General features: G+C 42.9%; 1 pseudogene; it reads left to right on the top strand.

Annotated features, from left to right (window-relative positions):
- LOC127446417 (P protein-like) overlaps positions 1–20,997 on the top strand; it is a 232,729-nt pseudogene that overhangs the window by 107,465 nt on the left and 104,267 nt on the right.

Here is a 20,997-nt window from a genome sequence, read left to right as displayed (position 1 = left end):
AATAACCTCGGGGAGTAGACTCATTTAAAATAATATATTCATCCGGTTTAAGCCAGGTTTTAGTCAAACAGAGCGAATCTAAACTATGATCTGTAATAATTTCATTTATAATTAGTGCTTTGAATGAAAGTGATCAAATGTTTAGTAGCCCTACCTTTATATGATGTTTATCTTAATTTTGTATTTTTTTATTTTCAATTTTGATATCAGAGTTTTGTGTTTGGTAATTCAGGAAACAGACACAGTCTCTATATGATATCTAGTCTCTATGTGTTGTAGTTTATGTGACCTGTGTGATGTCTCAAAGCAGCTAGCAGACATTCCGATTAGCCAGTTTGACCTGGGCCCCAGTTAGTCAAACACTATCACTATTAAGACTATGAGTGGGACAGTGACAACAGAATGGAATGAGGAGAGGTCTCATTTACACACTATGTGCATCGAAGTCATTATCAGAACACAACTGCCTTCAGGACAAAACAAGAAAATCTACAAAGACACATTCACAAACCCTTTCCTATTGTCTGCAAATGCATTACTAGTAAAGTAATGAGGGTTTATGCATTTATGTGATAGTGCATTCAACTCAACAGTGCAGAAGATCCACTAGGAATAAATCAGAGAAGCGCTTAAATGAAACATTACCGACAGATCCACACAAGTCCAGCAAGCCTGAACAAGTTCTTGAGGAACTCCTCTCTTATTTTAGTTTTAGACACTGAAGTGGAGCATTTGGCATTTAGATGCACTGAATGCCTTTCCTTCTTTTCTAATCAAATTAGCTCAAAACAGCTGTGATTAAGAGAGATTAATTCATTGTATAAAAAAATATATAAATAAAATAAAAAATTTACAACAATATACAAAAAAATTTCAGACTTTAAAATAACAGTCATCAAAAGATAATACAAATTGAAGTATGGGAATTATGAAAACAAAACAAAACAAAACAAAACAGCCATCTGGGATGCTTTTTAAACAAAGGTTTTCATGTAAGCCGGACACTTGTTTGCATGCTTTTCCTTCACTCATCCGGCCTACTCATTCATTAAAACATGACTAAATTTATAAATAATTAGTTTTCAAATCTAGGTACAATTTTATATGTACTAAACTACTTTTTATCATTTAAGCATGGCAAACATAAATTCTGCCAAGTTGTACCAAACATTTGATTGGTAGTTTCAATGTTTATATACTTGTTTTGACTATTACTCATTCTCCTGATCTCCTGTAGAGGTCACTGTATACCAGTCTTCTGTCTTTCTCTCTATTCAAGTCTAGATATTTGGAGTTTGCAATTGGATGTAAAAAGTTGTTTGTTTATTGTTTGCATACACCTCAATTTTTCATTTTTTAAATCACACAAGGCCATGTTCATCCTTCCCTTCATAGCATTGTTTAAGGGTAGTGGATTTACTTCCATGAGCTGCTTTGTGAAAGAAACACTGCCAAAAACAAGCATCAGTGGTTTTTGTTTTCATTCTCACCACTCTTTTCTTTAATTTCCAAGAAGTACCTTTAAGTCTTGAGACTTTGCCAATCCCAAGCAATGTGAGAAGCCAAGCTACAACAGGGATGCAATTATCTTGTATTTCACCAGTTCCTTTACAAAATATTTGGCTTCTCTTTATAATGTGTCTGTGTACTACTTGTACAGAGTACTATTGATCATATATCAGTGTCTTTCGAAAAAGCATCAGATACCTCACTACAATGGATTGTACATCAGCGGCACTGGGAGATAAATTGTTGGATTAGATCTCAGGGCACATAGAGCTGTTCTACATCTCTATCAGTGGTGCCATTTGAAAATGTGATGCCATCTGGTTGTGATGAGAGATGGAGTGGGCTGCAAGGCAAGAAAATATCATTTGAAGCTAGACGTTTGGCAGAGAGAGACATGTGCTCTTGATATGAATAGAAATTAATAAATAGTCAAGATAATTTTAAGAGGATTGGTGCTGCATTGCAGGTGCTCATTTAAATTGCATATAAGTGCAAAAATGCATCAAGATGCAAAGATTAAAAATGCTGAATATGATTCTCTTGATGAAATGTAATCAAGGCCTCTATCCGCAGTATATGAAGAGCCAGTGGAGTGGTTGTGATCTCTACTTAGTGCTTAGAATAGATTTCATGATATACTGCAGAAAATTCATTGCACAATACACCTTGGTGGCTTTTTTAAAGGGTGAAAATTAACCCGCCCTTTTATTCCTCTAGGGCATTGACTTTGCGGGCTTTACGGGCTACATGTTCCTGGGAATCTGTCTGGTACTGCTGACCTCATTTCCTTTCCTGAGAATGCTTTTCTGGAACAAGAAGCTTTACAACAAAGAATCCAGCGAGATTGTGGGTGAGTATTCATTATTGCGCTTTGTTCCTATGCACCAGGTTTCCTGAAATCGCATGGAACATCTTGGATATATCCTCAGGTGTTCTGCAACAGCCACTCAGGTTTCCTCTCAACATGATCCTTCATGATTCATGCTCTTTTGTTCTGACATGGGCAATGAAAAATGTAATTCATGATCTCATTGATCTAGATTTTAAAGAACGAGCAATCATTTTCTAAAATCATACAATGATAAGGAGATTTGTTACCTTCCAGACAGATGGATCTGTGGCCTTGTTAAAGGGATAGTTCAGCCAAATATGAAAATTCTGTCATCATTTACTCACCGTCATGTTGTTCCAAACTCATACAGTATGACTTTCTTTTTTCCATGATACAAAAAATGAGATGTTTGGCAGAATTTTAGCCTCAGTCATCCTTCACTTTTATTGTATGGAAAAAAGATGCAATGAAAGTTATTGGTGACTGAGGCTAAGATTCTGCCAAACGACGTATTCATATAACATTTATCAAAGCCATGGTACAGTATATTACAGTTTAGTGCATTACAGTATACAGTATGGTGCAATATGTACCGGTATGTGCATGTAAACCCCCCCATGTAAATTCATATTTAGACATTCTACTTATACAAACCCATGTGTTCAACATTTAAAGTCACTATTTTTACATTTTATTTTTCAGATTTAGACTACTACCTCTACAAACACGTTCAATATGAAAAATCACTATTTTTACATTTTATTTTTCAGATTTAGATTACTACCTCTACAAACCCATACCCATTTAAACATCATTTCATTTGCACATTCCTGTATAAAAACTCTGCGTACATACACTATACTGTTCATCTATATATTCATCTATTCTATACAATACAGAAAGACAGCAGCTAGACACAGAATTACAGGATATCTCATCAGAGGCTAAATTTCTTGTGTGTGTGTGTGTGTGTGTTTGTCTATCTGTGCGTGTGTGTGTGTGTGTGTGTGTGTGTGTGTGTGTGTGAGAGAGAGAGAGAGAGAGAGAGAGAGAGAGAGAGCACATCTGGGGAATAACAATGTGATTTCTGATGGTGTCCGATGGTAATACCATGGTACTTTGATATACAATTACCATATTTATGTACCATTCTGTATTTGCATGGTGCTTCAAAGTACTTCAAAGAATACCATGTTTCTACCATCCATGTTACTACCATGGTAAATTGATATATGATTACCATATTCATATACTATTGTATTTACATGGTGCTTCAAGGTAATTAAAAAATATACTATGGTACTTCACAATATGATTACCATTTTCATATAGCCTACCATTATATTAACAAGCCAGGTAATGGTACATGTCCAAAAAACATGGTAATGTCATGGTACTTTTTTATGTGTAGGCTAATACGTGTTTTGATACTCTTTTGGTTGGAAAATGTATTTACCTGCAGAAGTCGTTTACAAGCTGCAAACGTGTTGAACTTTATAAAGACCTTCTTCATCACTGGCAAACGATAGGACACATTTGCAGGTTTCTTTTCCATTGATTTTAGATCCACTGCAACCAGCATTATCTTTATTTTCCATATTTTAAAATATTCCATGAGCTTATTGGCAAGTGAGAGCGCGCACAAATGATTCAGCAGCGTGCGCATGCTTTCTGAGGGATTCAGATTGAATCGCGAACCAATTCAGGCTGCTTTCCTATCACGTGTGACCAATTCATTTTAAAGAACCGACTCAGATGAGTCATTAATTTGTGATTGGACATCTTTAGTTTTGATTCAAATCTGCCAATAGTAAACACCGGTTACTAGGCGTGATGTAGCTTTTGTCAACGCTACGCCACTACCTAGTCAAAAATATAGCTTCGCTACTGAAAAGCTACTCGATTTAAAACTAGCAAAGCTACCACCTCGCTACTCAGAAATGTAGTTAAGCTAATATCTTCGCTATTTGTAGCGAAGCTACTGCCCATCACTGCATGAGAGTGAGTAAACCATTTTTGGTTGAGCTATCCCTTTAACAAGAGACTAATGCAACACTGTTTTACACTATCAGTAAAGGCAAAACCACTAATACTTGCATAATGGAGAAATGTAAGAAATAATAGAAAGAAAGAAAAAGTTATATTCCTTACATGTCTCCAGTGTTGCTGGTTTTGTCTTTCACTAGTACTTTGTTTTTTTCCACGCACCTTGTCAGTTTTGTGAAGTTGCCCTAGAACAACTCTAGTACACTATTTTATCCCAAGCTCTTTACATTTGTCCTTTGAGTCCCTGTGACTGGAATAGGCACAGTCTACCCTTTTCATGCATAATTATAACCTCAGAAATACATTAATTTACCACCTACCCCAACTCTGAACACGAAAACACACTGATACTTTTAGTTTTTCTGTACCCTTCAGGCGGTTTTCCCTGATATTTCCATTATTCTTATGAGCCTTTGCTTATAACCTTAACGCGTATCTATTAAATACATAATCTTGCCGGTGGTGACCTCTCTTAAGACATGGACTTACATGCCTCTCTCAAACAGGACAAGTTATTGTCTTTCACAGCTGTCACTGTTGATGGTGTTGTAGTGTGTCAAATGTAACTTACTTTTTGCACACAAAGAGATTAATAACACTTGAATCATATCAAAATATTTTTTTTAGATTATTTTATGCAAAAAATAAAACAAATAAAAATACTAGCAGGGTGAATGTTAAAACATTTTAAATGATAATACTGTTGTCAACCTGTCGTACCTCTTTTAAAGTACCTCAAAACGTCTTGGTTACTGATGTAACCTCTGTTCCCTGATGGAGGGAACGAGATGTTGTGTCGATGTAGTGACACAAGGTGTTCGATCTTGAGAGCCCCAATCACCTTTGCTTAAAATAGAAAAGGCCAATGAAAATTGGCGAGTGGAATTTGCATGCCACTCTCCATCCCGGACATACGGGTATAAAAGGAGATGGTGTGCATCACTCATTCAGATTTATACTGGGAGCCGATAGAGAGTCCCGGCCATGTCAGCTGCCGGTTCAGCGCCGCAGCAGGAGGGACACAACATCTCGTTCCCTCCATCAGGGAACAGAGGTTACATCAGTAACCAAGACGTTCCCTGTCTGTCACTCACTCAAGTTTGTGTCAATGTAGTGACACTAGGGGTTCCTATAGGAAACGCTGCAGGCGCTGAACCGTGTCACAAGGCATGGAAAAGTGGACACATGCAAGCTGCTCAACCACGTCATGAACTTACAGCGAGTTAGGTGTCTCCCTAGTCCCATTAAGGTGGGAGGAGGCACTTACCCAAGTAGGCTACCGGCGGTGCCTTCCTTAATTTGCTGTTAAGCAATCTCCTGCCGAACACTTTCTAGAATAGCGCTGGGAAGTGCTCTTCCCTCTCCAGGAAGGAGAGCACTACGGAGACCACATCCTACCGGAGGGAGTATAACATGTGGAGCATACCTCACATGGACTTACCAATGGGGAAGTACACATGTGGAATGATACCACAGGAGGACCCTATCTACAGAGAGGGTAAGCAAGGAAGAACACCAGTTAGCGAAAAAAAGCCACTTCAAGGCATACAACTGCCTCAAAGAGGAGGCCCTGGCCTGAGTGGTCGTGTCTACCACCGCTGGTGGAAGACCTGCTAGGTCTTCTGCGTCCCATCCAGGAGCCAGATGTGGAGATTCCAGAGGTCTGGCCATGGGTGCTGGAGCATGCCTTGCCCCTGAGTGAGAAGGTCCTGCCTCAGGGGAATGCGCCAGGGAGGTGCTACTGTCAGGAGCATCAGATTTGAGAACCAAGTCCGGTTGGGCCAGTACGGCGCAACGAACAGGACTTGCTGCTCGTCCTCTCTGACTTTGCACAGAGTCTGTACAATGAGGCTCACAGGAGGAAATGCATACCAAGGCATCTGTGCCGAGGGGCCTCGGACAGGGAGTACCACATGGGGCAGTGAGAGGAGTCTTGAGAGGTGAACAGGTCTACCTGTACCTCCACAAATCTCTCCCAAATCAGCTGGACTACATGGGGGTGGAGTCTCCACTCCCCACGGAGCATTACCTGCTGTGAGAGCGCATCTGCTGCATGGTTGAGGACGCCCGGAAGGTGAGTGGCTCACAGTCTTCTAACTCCAAAGGAGGAGGCGGTGGGTGAGTTGCGACATGCGACGCGAGCGTACGCTGCCTTGGCTGTTTATGTACACTACAATCGCTGTGTTGTCGGTTTGGACCAACACATGATTGCCCTAAATCAACGGCCGAAGCCTCCTCAGGGCCAGCAATACCGCCAGAAACTCTAAGCAGTTTATGTGCCATTGGAGTCGGGGCCCCATCCAGAGCCCCGACACTGCTTGACCGTTGCACACGGCGCCCCAGCCCGAGTTCGAGGCATCTGACGTGACGATGACGTGCCTTGAGACCTGCTCTAGGGGAACACCAGCCCGTAGAAAGGGCTGAAAGTCTAACGGCACTGTGGCCGGGTGCCGTGGCGTCATGCCCACCTCGGGACTCGAGTCTGTAGCCAGTGCTGAAGCATCATCTGCATCAACCCGAGGGGGAGAACCACCGCCGAGAACCGCCGCCGAGGATGCCATATGCCCCAATAGCCTCTGAAATTGTTTCACTGGTGCCGCTACCTTCTGCCTGAAGGTCTTCACTGACTGAGCACGTTCGGTCGTAAGACGTGTTTTGAGAGTGACTGAGTCCAACTGCATACTGAGAAAAGAGATGCTCTGCACATCGAGATAATTGAGAATTCATATGCCCTGCTCCCTCAGTGGGGCCAGGGCAGCCTCTGCAACCTTGGTAAAGATGTGAGGAGACAGAGACAGACCAAAGGGGAGGACCTTGTACTGGTATGCTCGTCTCTCGAAGGCAAACCGAAGAAAGAGTCTTTGTCGAGGAAAGATCGATATGTGAAAGTACACATCCTTCAGGTCGATGGCCGCGAACCGCCCGGAGGAAGGAGGCACCCTCACCCTGCACCGCAGTGGAGAGGATGCCACTGAACCGGGGCGGGTGTCTGGCAAACTGGATCGCGTAGCTGAGGTGAATTGTCCTGATGAGCCACTGCGAGGGGCTGGAGAGCACTAACCAGGCCTCCAGCCTCCATGACAGCTGCACCAGGGGGACGACTGGACTTACCGTGCCTGGGCAGGGTGGTTCGCTGCAAGGCAGAGCAGGCGCCCCACCTGAAAGACAGCCCAGGGGGTACGTGCTGCTCCGCAAGCCCGCAACGGTGGCCGGTGACTGGGGTGGGTGAGCGGCCCCAGAGACCAGAACACTTACCTGTTCGCCGGCTGTCTCTCGATGGAGAACGAGGGAACGGGAGGTACTCACATTCGCCTGAATGACCGGAAAGACTTCCAGCGCCTGGCTGTTGTGAGTGCGCTGGCCCAGAGAATGAGGAAACTACTCTTTTATTGACCATGTGGGTGCCGAGGCCCAGAGGGCACTTGGCGATGTAATACTCATGTGCTGGCCCAGGGGCGATGGTGGGGCTGGAGAGATGCCCTGGGCCAGACCGGTCAGGAGTAGTTGCCTCATCCCTGGGTGTCCTATATCAGGACCATCTCGAAGCCCTTCTGGGGTTCTTGGGGGCCGGCTGATGGGCAGGTGGAGCCGACTTCCCACGGGAGGATCTTTTTCTCTGAGGCCGGCGTACGGGCTCCGATGGTACAGGAGCCGGGGCCGGCACTGCAGGGGAACGGCTCTGGCGAGAAGCAGATGGGGTGCGGGACCTCAGTAGCCTGAAGGTGGCCGGGTTGCGCCGCGGCAGGATGTGTTTAATCGCCTCAGTCTGCTTCCTCACCATCGAGAACTGATGGGCGAAATCCTCGATGGTGTAACCAAAAAGCCCCCCTTGGGAGATGGCCGCATCAAGAAAGCGGACTTTCTCAGTGTCACGCATCTCCGCAAGTTTGAGCCACGGGTGCCGCTCTTGGACCACAAGAGTGGACATTGTCCGGCCCAGGGCGTGCGCTGTGACCTTCATTGCACGTAAGGCGAGGTCTGTTGCAGTGCACAGTTCCTGCATCAGCCCTGGGTCGGTCCTACCCTTGTGCAGATCTTTCAGCGCCTTCGTCTGGTGGACCTGCAGGATGGCCATGGTGTGTAGGGCGGAAGCGGCCTGACCCGCGGCCTTGTAAGCCTTCATCATTAAAGAGGAAGAGAACTTACAGGCCTTGGAAGGGAGCCTTGGTCCGTCGTGCCAGGTGGCTGCGCCCTGTGGGCAAAAATCACGGCTACGGTGTGCTCTACCTGGGGAAGCTTGACATATCCCCTAGCCGCTCCGCCGTCGAGGGTCGTCAGAGTAGACGAGCCCGCTAAGCGTGTACGGGCAGTAAAAGGTGCCTCCCATGACTTCGTTAGCTCCTCGTGCACTTCCGGGAAGAAAGGCACCGGGGCCAGAAACCAATCATCCAGCCGCGAACACTCAGGGCAGGGTGGAGGGTTCCACTTCAGCATGATGTTCGCAGCCGCCCGGGCAAGCACGGCTGCCATCTCAGCGTCCGCCTCATCCTGTGCTCTACCCCCCATGGGCGGGAGCTCAGAAGATTCATCCGCTTCTGATAGCAGAAGCTCACCCTCCGATGCCGTGACCGAAAACTCATCCTCGTTGCGAGCCGCGAATGACACATTAAACCCACCCTGAGGCAGACCGCCTGCATCGCTCGACAGCTCATCCGGACAGAACTAGCGCGCTGGGGGATGGGAGGTCCATGGCGGAAACACTCCCATGTCCACATCCAGATTGACTACGGTGCTTGCTGACCCGGCCGGCTGAGCGTCAGCCCAGGACGGACCGGGTTGGGGAGCAGCCGTGGTGGCTCCTTGCTTCATGAAGGAAGTGAGCCGCGACTGCAACGTTCTCACGGGCATGTTCTCGTAATGAGAACACAACCTTCCACGAAAGCCTCCTTGGCGTGCTGGCACCCCAGGCACTCGAGGCAGATTTCATGTGTATCCGAAGGGGACAGATAACGGCCACATCCAGTAGAGCAATTGCGGAAGGACATCTTTAAAAAGACGCGTTTGCGTGAGCTCTTTTAGAGAAAATATACTCTTTTGAATATACTCTTTTAGCACGCGCAGACTCAGGCTGCTGAAGCGCCCAGGGGAAGCATATGCGGCGTAAAAAATCCAGCAGCATAGCAATAGGTGATAGGACGAACACACAAGCATTCGGCTCCGAAGAAAAAATCTGAATGAGTGATGCATGCCATCTTGTTTTATACCTGTATGTCCGAGGCGGAGAGTGGCATGCAAATTCCACTCTCCAGTTTTCATTGGCCTTTTCTATTTTAAGCAAAGGTGATTGGGGCTCTCAAGATCGAACCCCTAGTGTCACTACATTGACACAACGTCGAGTGAGTGACAGACAGGGAACCTATAGTTGTGTAACTCTTCGCTGAATTGGGTGATATGTCTAGGAATTGCATATTTGTGACATTCTGAAGGAAATGGGGACATTTCGCCTAAGTGTGAAGGTACTAACACAGCTAGAAAGCCTGTTAAAGCCATCAAAGACAATGTCAAATCAATACCAGTCCGAGCTAGGGAGTCATTGCTTCATCACCGCCTCCACTGAGAGCTAAGGCTCCCTCTGTTCTCCCACTCTTCTTTTGCCGACAGGATGTGGGTGATTTTCTCATCATTTCTCCCATACTGGACCAATCTCTAGAATCAATGGCCAAGCTAATAGACATTCTCATAGAAGAAATACCCATTTATTTTTTCATCTTCACAGCTGCACAGTGACAAAATCAGAATGTTACGTTTAATAATCTTGTTTACTTTCTAAATGTCTGATCATCCTTAAAGTGAATCAAATTTGCTCAGTAACCTGCAGAAGGTTACGTAAACAAGGTTACATAATATAGTTTAATCTAAATTAAAATTACATTCTTCTGTTGTAAGAAATCTTACTGTAGATATAATAGCTTTCAGTGCTTGCAGATCTTTTCTTAGTTGCTTGTTTCAAGAATTTACTTGTTTGCTTGTTTCGGGAAACCTTAGTCAAATGTTTTTTTTTTTGGTCTCGCACTGCAAAAAATAATTTTGTAAGTCAGTATTTTTGTCTCGTTTTCTAGTTAAAAATATCTAAACATCATTAAAACAAAATAAATGTACTTGAGTAGCAAACTTAAAGAAAAAAAGACTTTAATTAAAGGTTTATTTTCTTCCTTTCTTGTTAGACCCTTGTGCTGTGTTCGTTTTGTGCTAACACATTTTGTGTTCCCGGTCAAAAATAACCGGCCCACTAAGATTGTTTATAAATCTCTCATATTGCATATATTATTACAGGATATTGCAATAGATCATTAGAGTTTTATCAACTTCTTTTTTTAATAATTATGACAGGTTTTGTACTTTTGTAGTAGTATTATTATTATTATTATTATTATTATCATTATTATTATTATTATTTTTATATTTAAAAAAAAAAGTTTTTTATTGATAGAAGGATTCATTGAACTGATTATGCTGAACTATTTTAGCATCTTCAAAGTAGTCACCCTTTGCCTAGAATTTGCATACATGTACTCTTGACATTTTCTCAACCAACTTCTTGAGGTATCACACTGGGATGCTTTTTAAACAGTATTGAAGGAGTTCCCTTCTATGTTGGGCACTTATTGGCTACTTTCCTTTATTATTTGGTCCAAGTTATCAATTTTAAAAAAAATTTTTTATTTTATTAAATTTTACTTTTATAATGAAATAAATTAATATGGTGGCACAATTATATTTTTGTCTACAAAACTAATTTCAAACATTTAAGCATACGCCTTCAGATCAAAAGATTTTTAAGATCATGAGAAACATTTCAGTTAAGTGTTTCAAAACCTTTGACCGGTAGTGTATATATATAAATTAATAACCACTTGCTTGATCTGAGCAAAATAGGTGCAATTTTATAGGTTAGAATATTTGCAGAATATTATGCAAAAATAAAGGCTATTTTGGTGTGGCTTGCTTGCTTCTGTCACAAGTTTGTTCAATTTTATTAACTGATAAGTTCAGTGACCCCTTCTGGAGATGTCACGAGGTGGTGACAAATGAGCATCTTATGTGCTACGAGCGAGTCATTAAATCAGTTTGAGATGTTCAAGACCGAAATCTACCAAGAGAATTTATAGTGTTTAAGCATTAAAAGAACAAATCAGATCTATAATTTTCCTTCAGTTTGAGCATGATTTTTCATCCAAAAAGACAACATGCTGCATGAAGGCATGAGGACTGCAGATGTGGCCAGGGCAATAAATTGCAATGTCCATACTGTGAGACGCCTAAGACACCTGCACAGGATCGGTACATCCGAATATCACACCTGTGGGACAGGTACAGAATGGCAACAACAACTGCCCGAGTTACACCAGGAACGCATAATCCCTCCATCAGTGCTCAGACTGTCCGCAATAGGCTGAGAGAGGCTAGACTGAGGGCTTGTAGGCCTGTTGTAAGACAGGTCCTTACCAGACATCACCGGCAACAATGTCACCTATGGGCACAAACCCACCTTCGCTGGACCAGACAGGACTGGCAAAAAATGTTCTTCACTGACGAGTCGTGGTTTTGTCTCTCCAGGGGTGATGGTCGGACTGGAGGGGGATCGATTTGGAGGTGGATGGTCCGTCATGGTCTGGGGCAGTGTGTCACAGCATCATTGGATCGAGCTTGTTGTCACTGCAGGCAATCTCAATACTGTGAGTTACAGGGAAGACATCCTCCTCCCTCATGTGGTACCCTTCCTGCAGGCTCATCTTGACATGACCCTCCAGCATGACAGTGTTATTGACACATTATTCCATTTCTGTTAGTCACATGTCTGTGTGTCTATGTCTTAGTTGTTGAATCTTTTTATGTTCACACAAATATTTACATATGTTAAGTTTGCTGAAAAGAAAACCAGTTGAAAGTGAAAGGACGTTTCTTTTTTTTGCTGAGTTTATATTTAGAAGAGAGAGAGAGAGAGAGAGTGAGAGAGAGAGAGGGAAAATGGCAGTTGCTTTGATAGCAGAAAGTAATAAAAGGACTCGTTTATGTTTAGGTCTAAGCGTTTTCTTGGTGAATTTAAATTAGTTCAATAACTGGGGTCTCTCTCAGAGACTTGGAAATGATAAGGTAATATTTAATTAAAAGAAAATATGAGACATTCAATATCTCTTCACAAATTTGGACAATTTTTAAATACTTCTTGTTGCTTTGTACTCTCAAATACATTATTTGTGAAGCAAAGACGTGTGTGAAAAACACTTTGGTGTAAAGTGGTGTCACTTCATAGACTTCAATGTATTCGGCAGTGCTGACACAATCATGTGAAAGACCCTTAAAGGTGCATTGTGTAAAATTCAGAAACTCTTGTTATTCCATCACATCAATACTGATGTACTGATGTTTTGATATATCAATGCGCTGTTGTTTTATAATAATAGAATGTATATATTTTCTGTATAACCAAGTTACGTTACACTAATGAATGGGTCTTTCTGCATTATGTTGAACATTGTCTAGCATTCATTTCATGTGTTATTGTAGTTTAGCTAAAATTATACATATCAATCCTTATGGCACTATATTTCACACGCTTTGCAGTTATGTAAGCTTATCTGTCCAATAAGAAGAATGCCAATTCAGGGTCGGTTTTGATCCCCAAAACTGAATGAAGGTTCCTCCAGGAATCAAATGTCCTGCCGATGTTCACTCTAGTTTTCACTTGACCACGATCACGTTCCCGCTTAGCCAGACGGGACTCAGTAGATAAATTATTTTGTATTTTTTTTTTGGCTTACTTGTGTTACTTTATTTTTGTAGGAGTCGGTGTTGTGCTGGGAGCCGGCCATTTGCTGGATTCCATCTCTAAGATAACGTTACCTAGTGTTGCAGTTTGTTGTCACTGTTGAATAGCGGAAGCAATGAGGCAAGGCTCTCAGGAGCGTGCATAAACGTCACATCCTTTGGATTTTCCCGGCAAAAGCGACCCACTCCCTTTGCATAAAAATCAGTCTACAAGCTTTAATAGGCAACCTAGGAAGTCCGGGAAGGGCTCATTTTTTAAGTTGCGTTATAAGCCGTTCACACATTGGCAAAAAAAGGTGAATATTACATGAAAATTGTTACATATTGCACTTTTAACATGTATAAATATCAGTCTCTTTTACACTTTAATCATATAGCTTCACAATCACAAAAGTGACTGATTATGATTTCAAAACACAAATTTTGCTGAAAGGTGAGGAGTTTGCATCCCTGAAATTAATTTTTAATTTATGCATTTATTTATTTTGTGGAATTTGATAACTTTCCACAGCACACCTGACATTCTTTCATGGCACACTAGTGTGCCGTGGCACAGTGGTTGGGAAACACTGACATAGACAGTGCCATATCGTAACTAACAGCAGATTATCTCGATTCAAACGAGCCCAAACAAACATAATATGAAAAGTAGATCTTAAAATATTCCTCAAAGAATTTACATGGAAAGACAATGCACAAAAGGGCGCACAACACACACTGTGTGTGTGTGTGTGTGTATGTGTGTGTGAGAGAGAGAGAGTTGGTTTTTGTGGTTTATGAGGATTTTTTTTTTTAGATTATACACAAGTAATTACAAGGGTATTATGCTATAAATGTGGTTTATGAGGACACCCCTAGTGTCCCTGTAATTCAAACGGCTTAAAAAAACATAATAAACAATATATATTTTTTTTAAATGTAAAAATGGCAAATGTTTTCTGTGAGGGTTAGGTTTAGGGTCTCTGTTTAGGGTTAGGGTATAGAATATATAGTATGTGCTGTATAAAAATCATTATGGCAATGCAGAGTCCTTGTAATGAAAGGAGTACCAATGTGTGTGTGTTTGTGTGGGTGTGTGTGTGTGCGCGCACATATCCGAGGACTTTGTGTGTGCAAACACACATGCACATATGTGCTCATCTAAAAGATTGGGATGCTCCTGAACACTTAATATTTCTGTATTTTGTAGTCTAATCCATTCATTTCCAATGGCCGGTCATTTTTGACCAGGAACATAAGTGTAACAAAGTGAAAGACTCCACCCCAACCCATCAAAGAATTTGATAAAAATAAAAAAAAACGTAAGGAAAAAAGGCCATCCTGATCAGGAGCTTTTACAAATGGAGTAAAGAAAATAAACATATTTCAAGATATATTCCTTGAAAACAAGCCTTAAATATCTTAAAGAGATACAAAAAAAATACAAATTCTGTCTTCATTTACATACCCTCATGTTGTTCCAAACCTGTCTGACTTTTTTTCTTCCATGAAGCACAAAATATTTTAAGCAGAATGTTAGCCTCGGTCAACATTTACTTTCATTGAGAGAAAAAAAAAAGAAAAAAAGATGCAATTAAAGTGAATGATCACTGAGACTAACATACTGCCTTACATCTTTTTTGTGTGTTCCATGGAAGAAAGAATGTGATACAGATTTGAAACAATATGAGGGCAAGTATTTCATTTTTGGGTGAACTACCCCTGTAATATGTTGTTTTAAGGCTGCTTAGATTCTTACTGGAAAACAAGACAAAAATACTAAAAAAGATAATGCTTTTTCCAGGGCATTTTCATTCCATTATTTGTTCAGTGAATACACAAAATAATCAGATGCGTCTTCATCCTCCAGTTGTTAACTTCTCTCTACAGATGACAATTAGCCTCTTGAGCAGCTGCTCCCCCTGCACAATGCCATGATGTGCACAATAGCTTGTTTCTAATAAACCACTCGTTCCAGCCTTCCACAGCCTGAATTTTTCAGTTTCTGAATTCACCATACTCATGAGTCAGAGGGGACAGGAAAGCACAAAGCCTTTTCTAACATCATGGCTTTTTTTTTTCTAAATGTTCTGAGAGTTACACTGTAGTTGATCATCCAATTTATTCCTGTTCGTTTAAAGTCATCTTTTGAATATATGAAATTACATGAGGGTGTATGTGAATTGCATGTTGATCAGCCCAATGTCATTGCAGGTTTATGTCCTAACCTTCTAATCTGTGCAAAATGACAAAGTTGTAGGAAATATAAAAGTAGGTCAACAAAACTTAGAATTCCTTAGAGAAATGTAGCATAAACGCGTGGTCACATTTACCTTTGTACGCCGAAATTCTCCGAGCGAAGAAGGCGTGGGCAAATCTTGAGCGCATGTGACAATAGCTAAAAGCTAATTGTTAAGCAGCCTCTTTTTAATGTTGCAATTTACACCTTGGGAAAGTGAAGTTAGAAGGAAACTCGCTGCAAAAATGATATCCTTGTCCATTGTGAATATTTAGTGTACAGTTGCTGTTTATGAAGCATGACCCACACAGAGTTCACTGTCAAACCAAGAGACTTCCTATTGGTCAATGCGGCAAAGTTGCCTCTCAAGGTTCACCAAACTTCAACTCAGCGCGAAAACTGCGAGGGTATATTTTACGCCCCCGGAAGTCTGTTGCATGAAATTCACGATTGTGTATTTTCCTATTGAGATTACTGTATTTTGCCCATGGAATTTCGCTGTGCAAAGGTAAATGTGACCCTTAAGCATGCAACATGATCACACAGAATATCGTCATGTTGTTTCCGAGCAAACTCACTGACAAGTACTGTCCCTTGTGGTGCGACCGGAAGCACATTGTGTCTGTGCGAGGGAGACACGTGTTTGGATCCCACGCTGAAACCAGAAAGTAATCGTGTTTGCATAATCAGTGATGAACGCAATTCGGAGGTTGCATTTTTCCCTCTAAATTTATATTTTTACTCCACTGATGGTTAGATTTAGGTTTGGGTTTGGTGGTTTAGTTGATAAAATATGCATTCCTCTTCACTTCATTACATCCTGTAGAGTTGAAAACAGCTCATTTCACAGCTCGCTTTGGCCCTTCGTGGACATTTTACCTGGAAAATGAAGCTCACACATCTCCATAAACTTAACAACACTTACCGCTTTGGCCACTAGGGGCAGTGTTTAGATTTTCTGTAAGTACAGACTGATTTTAGCTAAAGTAGAGTCAACCTATTGTTTCCATGCACAGTACAAAAATTTTAGCATTGCTTGAATGGACCTGTATATCTTGAGGTGGTGTGGAAAATGGTGGAAGTTTTGATTGCCAAGAACTTTGCATAGAAACTCCATGAAATCAAAATGAAAGTTTTGTGGCTTTTAGTCCATGTCTTTGAGCTTTGAAGCCATCAATATGCTAGTGTACTCCTAAAAGTCCACATAATGAAATTAGCAGACAGACATATTTCAAATTTACAGTCTCTTAAAAAAAAAAAAAAGAAACAGACCAAAAATATTGGTGACATCCTTTGTCCAATCAAATACTGTCTTTAATGAGAATGTCTCTCCTCTAATACCACCTGCACACCAACTGGTTTATGACTGTTACATAACTAAAGACAATTGGTTATTTAAAAAAAAAAAAACATAAGGGACGAGCCCCACTTACTCTTTCAATTAGAAATATATTAAAAAAGGAAACTTCGCTCATTCAACGTAAGTATTTTAAAATGCTCATTAATACTGTAACTTGAAAATAACCTGCTAGTATGACATTTATGTATTTATGTATTCATGTGTTTCTGTCTGGTTGTTCTGGCATTACTCCTCCTCACTTCTTCATTCCCCAACCTTTTAACAGGAAGCACTCATGATTTGCACACAAACCGTGTTGTTGTGGAAACAACCAGCTCTAGATTGCACAAATGGATGTGTCACACCTAGACGTTTAATTGAATTTATGCATGTTTTGTACTCCCAGTTTGGGTATAAACCAGGAAGGGAAGTAAGAAACTAAGAAAGAGAAAGAAAATGACAGATTTTTTCCTGAGAAGGCAGGAGGGCATGTTTTATCGGGGTTCTGCCTCGCCATTGGCCTTTGCCCACTGTGAGAATTCTCTATACTTTGAGCCATCATCAGCATGGTACTGCCACCATTCAGAGAGCCCAATCTTACCCTGCTTCCAGGGGTTTTGAAACTAACACAATGAGAGAGTGTTGGCTGGTATCAAGCTGAGGCAAAGTGTAAGGACCCTTCTCTATAAAAAACAGGAACTTAAATGATTGTCTGGCCAGTTCCCCAGGTGCGTACTGCATCTGGAACGAAAGATCTCCAACAGACTTGATGGTGACCACTCAATGCCAGTCCAATTTTTAAATCTGTAAAGTTTCCACAGAGATTCTCTTTCAAAACTCAAACCTGCTGTGAGGCTGATACAGTTTTCCAGGCCCTCGGCATGATGCATTACTGTGTCGATTGTGATCAGCATGTTTTTCCTGTGTCAATTAGCCTCTAGAAAGCTTGCCTAGAAGCCTCACCATCACATGTTGAGAAGTCATGCTGGAGACCTAATACAACACCCTGCTTCCGTCTTTCTCTTTATCCTTCACCTACCTGCTGAAAAGACCAGCTAAGACCAGCATGTATTTCCATGCTGGCTCTGGCTGGTTTATATTGTTTGTTGCTGGTCTAGTAGGTGGACTGCTTAAGTCTTGCTGTTGAGCGTTCAAACTACATTGTCTTTCTGGTGAAGTTGCTCCATCAAGGAAGTCTTGCTGGATAAGCTAGTTAAGAAGCTTACTGGACACCGGCACACCAACATCCTTTAAGGGGGTCACACACAAAACGTGGAAGGCAGACAACATACAGCATCCTAGAATTCAAAAGTATTGTTTTCTATGCATGCAAGCCGCCATTCGCCATCCATCAATGGCATCCAGCTACGACTTTGGGGGCTGCTCCAAATTCTTCCATGCCATTGATTGCCACTAAATCCAACCCAAAAATGGCCTTTAGATAGACACAAACATATCAGATGGCATGTTTTGTTAATGTTACCAGGCTAGTTAGCCACATAACTTTAGCTAACTAAATAGGTACTTCATCTGCTACATAGCAACCTAGAAATATGGTTGGGAACTGTAACATATTAGCTGAGATGTCGCATATTTGGCCGGAATGAATACGTACTGTATAGGATGCTTATAATCCTGTATTTAAGTGGCGAAACTCTTTAGGTGGACCCCCAGTCTAATGATGAACAGTCCAACACAGTCTCATGACAATTTGTACTACTTGCCAAAATCGAAAACGTACGACTTTTAGACCAAACATTTACATCTTTTCACTTGTCTCCTTCTAAAGGTGTTAGCCTTTATTGTTAGGTTTAGTTTTTGCATCGAAATATGTTTGATGTATCATGGATGAAAGGACATATAAGGGTTAACAGCCAGATGAGGTAAGAGTATGTGAATGGTTGGTCTAAAAGTCATAGGTTTTTGTACGACCCAACTCATACCTTTTCTTACAGTTACACCATCGTGTACTATTCTTACAACTTCTCATTAGAATGGGTTGAAAAGTACTATATTAAAGTACTTAAAATGGTCAAGAGGCCCATATTTGCGTGTCAAAAAGTTGGCAACCCTACCTAGCAAGCAAAAACGTCATGGTTACTGGTGTAAACTCCGTTCCCTGATGGAGGGAACGAGACGTTAGTGTCGATGTAGTGACACTAGGGGTCACTCTTGGGAGCCCGAGACACCTCTGGTCTTTGATAAAAGGCCAATGAAAATTGGCGAGTGGTATTTGCATGCCACTCCCCCGAACACACGGGTATAAAAGGAGCTGGTATGCAACCACTCATTCAGGTTTTATGCTGAGGAGCCGATATAAGGTCCGGCCATTTCAGCGAGTAGTTCAGCGTTGTGGCAGGAGGGACCAACGTCTCGTTCCCTCCATCAGGGAACGGGGGTTACACCAGTAACCATGACGTTCCCTATCTGTCACTCACTCGACGTTGGTGTCGATGTAGTGACACTAGGGGTCCCTATACAAAACGCCACAAGGCTGAACTGTGTTACGTGAACTTGTGGTGTGTGGTGGGCAGACTTGCTGTGTGCCTCATAGCCAGCACACCAGGTTGACACGTAACCTCCCCCAACACAGTTATGAGTGTCGAACGGCCCTTTTTGGGGACAAGTCAACTACCCAGAGATAGAGACAGGCTTAACCCAGTCGTGGCCTCTTTCCCCTTCTCTTTTTCCACTCCCTAAAAAGAAGGGGAATTATCCGACTGGGCCGCCAGGTCTAGTCGGGGGGTGTCCCTCCCAAGGGGAGGACACCGCGGAGACCACACCTTGCCCCAAGAGAGGGGGGGATATTTAAGTGGAAGAATACATCACATGGTCTTTCCAACCATGTGGAGAGCCTTCAAGGTAGATCCTGCCCAATGGGGGAGGAGTTACTACAACATGGAGACTGGGGCAGAGGGGCTCTGCCAAAGGAAGACGCAGTTTGCCAGCAGGGAAATGAATTAGCGGAAGATATAGATCGCATGGGGTTAGCCTTACAGGGAACCGCCAAATGCGGAGCACCTACCCCAGAACCGGGCTCTTAGTTAGCGCGTGTACTGGGCCGGCAGCGAGTCTCTCCAAAAACTCGACTGCCACAGGGTTTGGAGGAAGTCAACCAGGGAACAACTTTTGTGAACACTACTGGGAATTAACAGCGCACGTCTTCAGCTCAAAAGGAGGTGGAAGGCGCTATGTGCAAGCGATACACCCGGCCGGCTAACCCGGGCTTATCCGCTTGTGTTGCGTGCCACTACCTGGGACGAAACCGGTTCCACCCGGAGGTTGTAGAACCTTGCAAAGGTGTTGGGTGTTGCCTAGCCCGCTGCTCTGCAAATGTCTGTTAGAGAGGCACCTCTGGCCAGGGCCCAAGAAGCTGCTACACCACGGGTAGAATGGGCTCGTAGCCCTACCGGGGGCAGCATGTTTTGGGCGAGATATGCCATAGTTATGGCGTCAATGAGCCAGTGGGCGATCCTCTGCTTGGAGACAGCGCTTCCTTTCCGCTGTGCACCAAAGCAGACAAAGAGCTGCTCAGAGATGCTAAAGCTCTGCGTGTGATCCAAATAGATGCGTAAAGCGTGCACCGGACACAGCAACGACAGGGCTGGGTCTGCCTCCTCCTGGGGCAACGCTTGCAGATTCACCACCTGGTCCCTAAAAGGAGTGGTGGGAACCTTGGGCACATAGCCCGGTCGGGGTCTCAGGATCACATGAGAATAGCCTGGACCAAACTCCAGGCACGTTTCACTGACAGAGAACGCTTGCAGGTCACCTACCCTCTTGATGGAAGTGAGCGCAGTCAGGAGGGCAGTCTTCAAGGAGAGTGCCTTAAGCTCGGCTGACTGCAAAGCTCAAAGGGGGCTCTCTGTAGACCCTGAAAAACTACAGAGGTCCGATGAGGGAACGAGGTGCGGCCTGGAGGGATTCAGCCTCCTGGCGCCTCTTAGGAACCTGATGATCAGATCATGCTTCCTTAAGAACTTACCGTCGACTGCGTCGTGGTGTGCTGCTTTGGCAGCAATGTACACCTTCAAGGCAGAAGGGGACAGCCTCCCTTCCAACCTCTCTTGCAGGAAGGAAAGCATTGATCTGACTGCGCATCTCTGGGGGTCTTCCCGACGGGAAGAACACCACTTAGTGAACAGACGCCACTTAAAGACATACAGGCGCCTCGTAGGGGGAGCCCTAGCCTGAGTGAATGTGTCTACCATCGCAGGTGGGAGACAACTTAGGTCTTCTGTGTCCCATCCAGGGGCCAGATATGGAGATTCCAGAGGTCTGGGC

The sequence above is a fragment of the Myxocyprinus asiaticus genome, chromosome 9, assembly GCF_019703515.2.
Source record: "Myxocyprinus asiaticus isolate MX2 ecotype Aquarium Trade chromosome 9, UBuf_Myxa_2, whole genome shotgun sequence".
Taxonomy (NCBI): domain Eukaryota; kingdom Metazoa; phylum Chordata; class Actinopteri; order Cypriniformes; family Catostomidae; genus Myxocyprinus; species Myxocyprinus asiaticus.
Note: the sequence above shows the minus strand (reverse complement) of the source record. Positions and strands in the feature narration are given on the sequence as shown.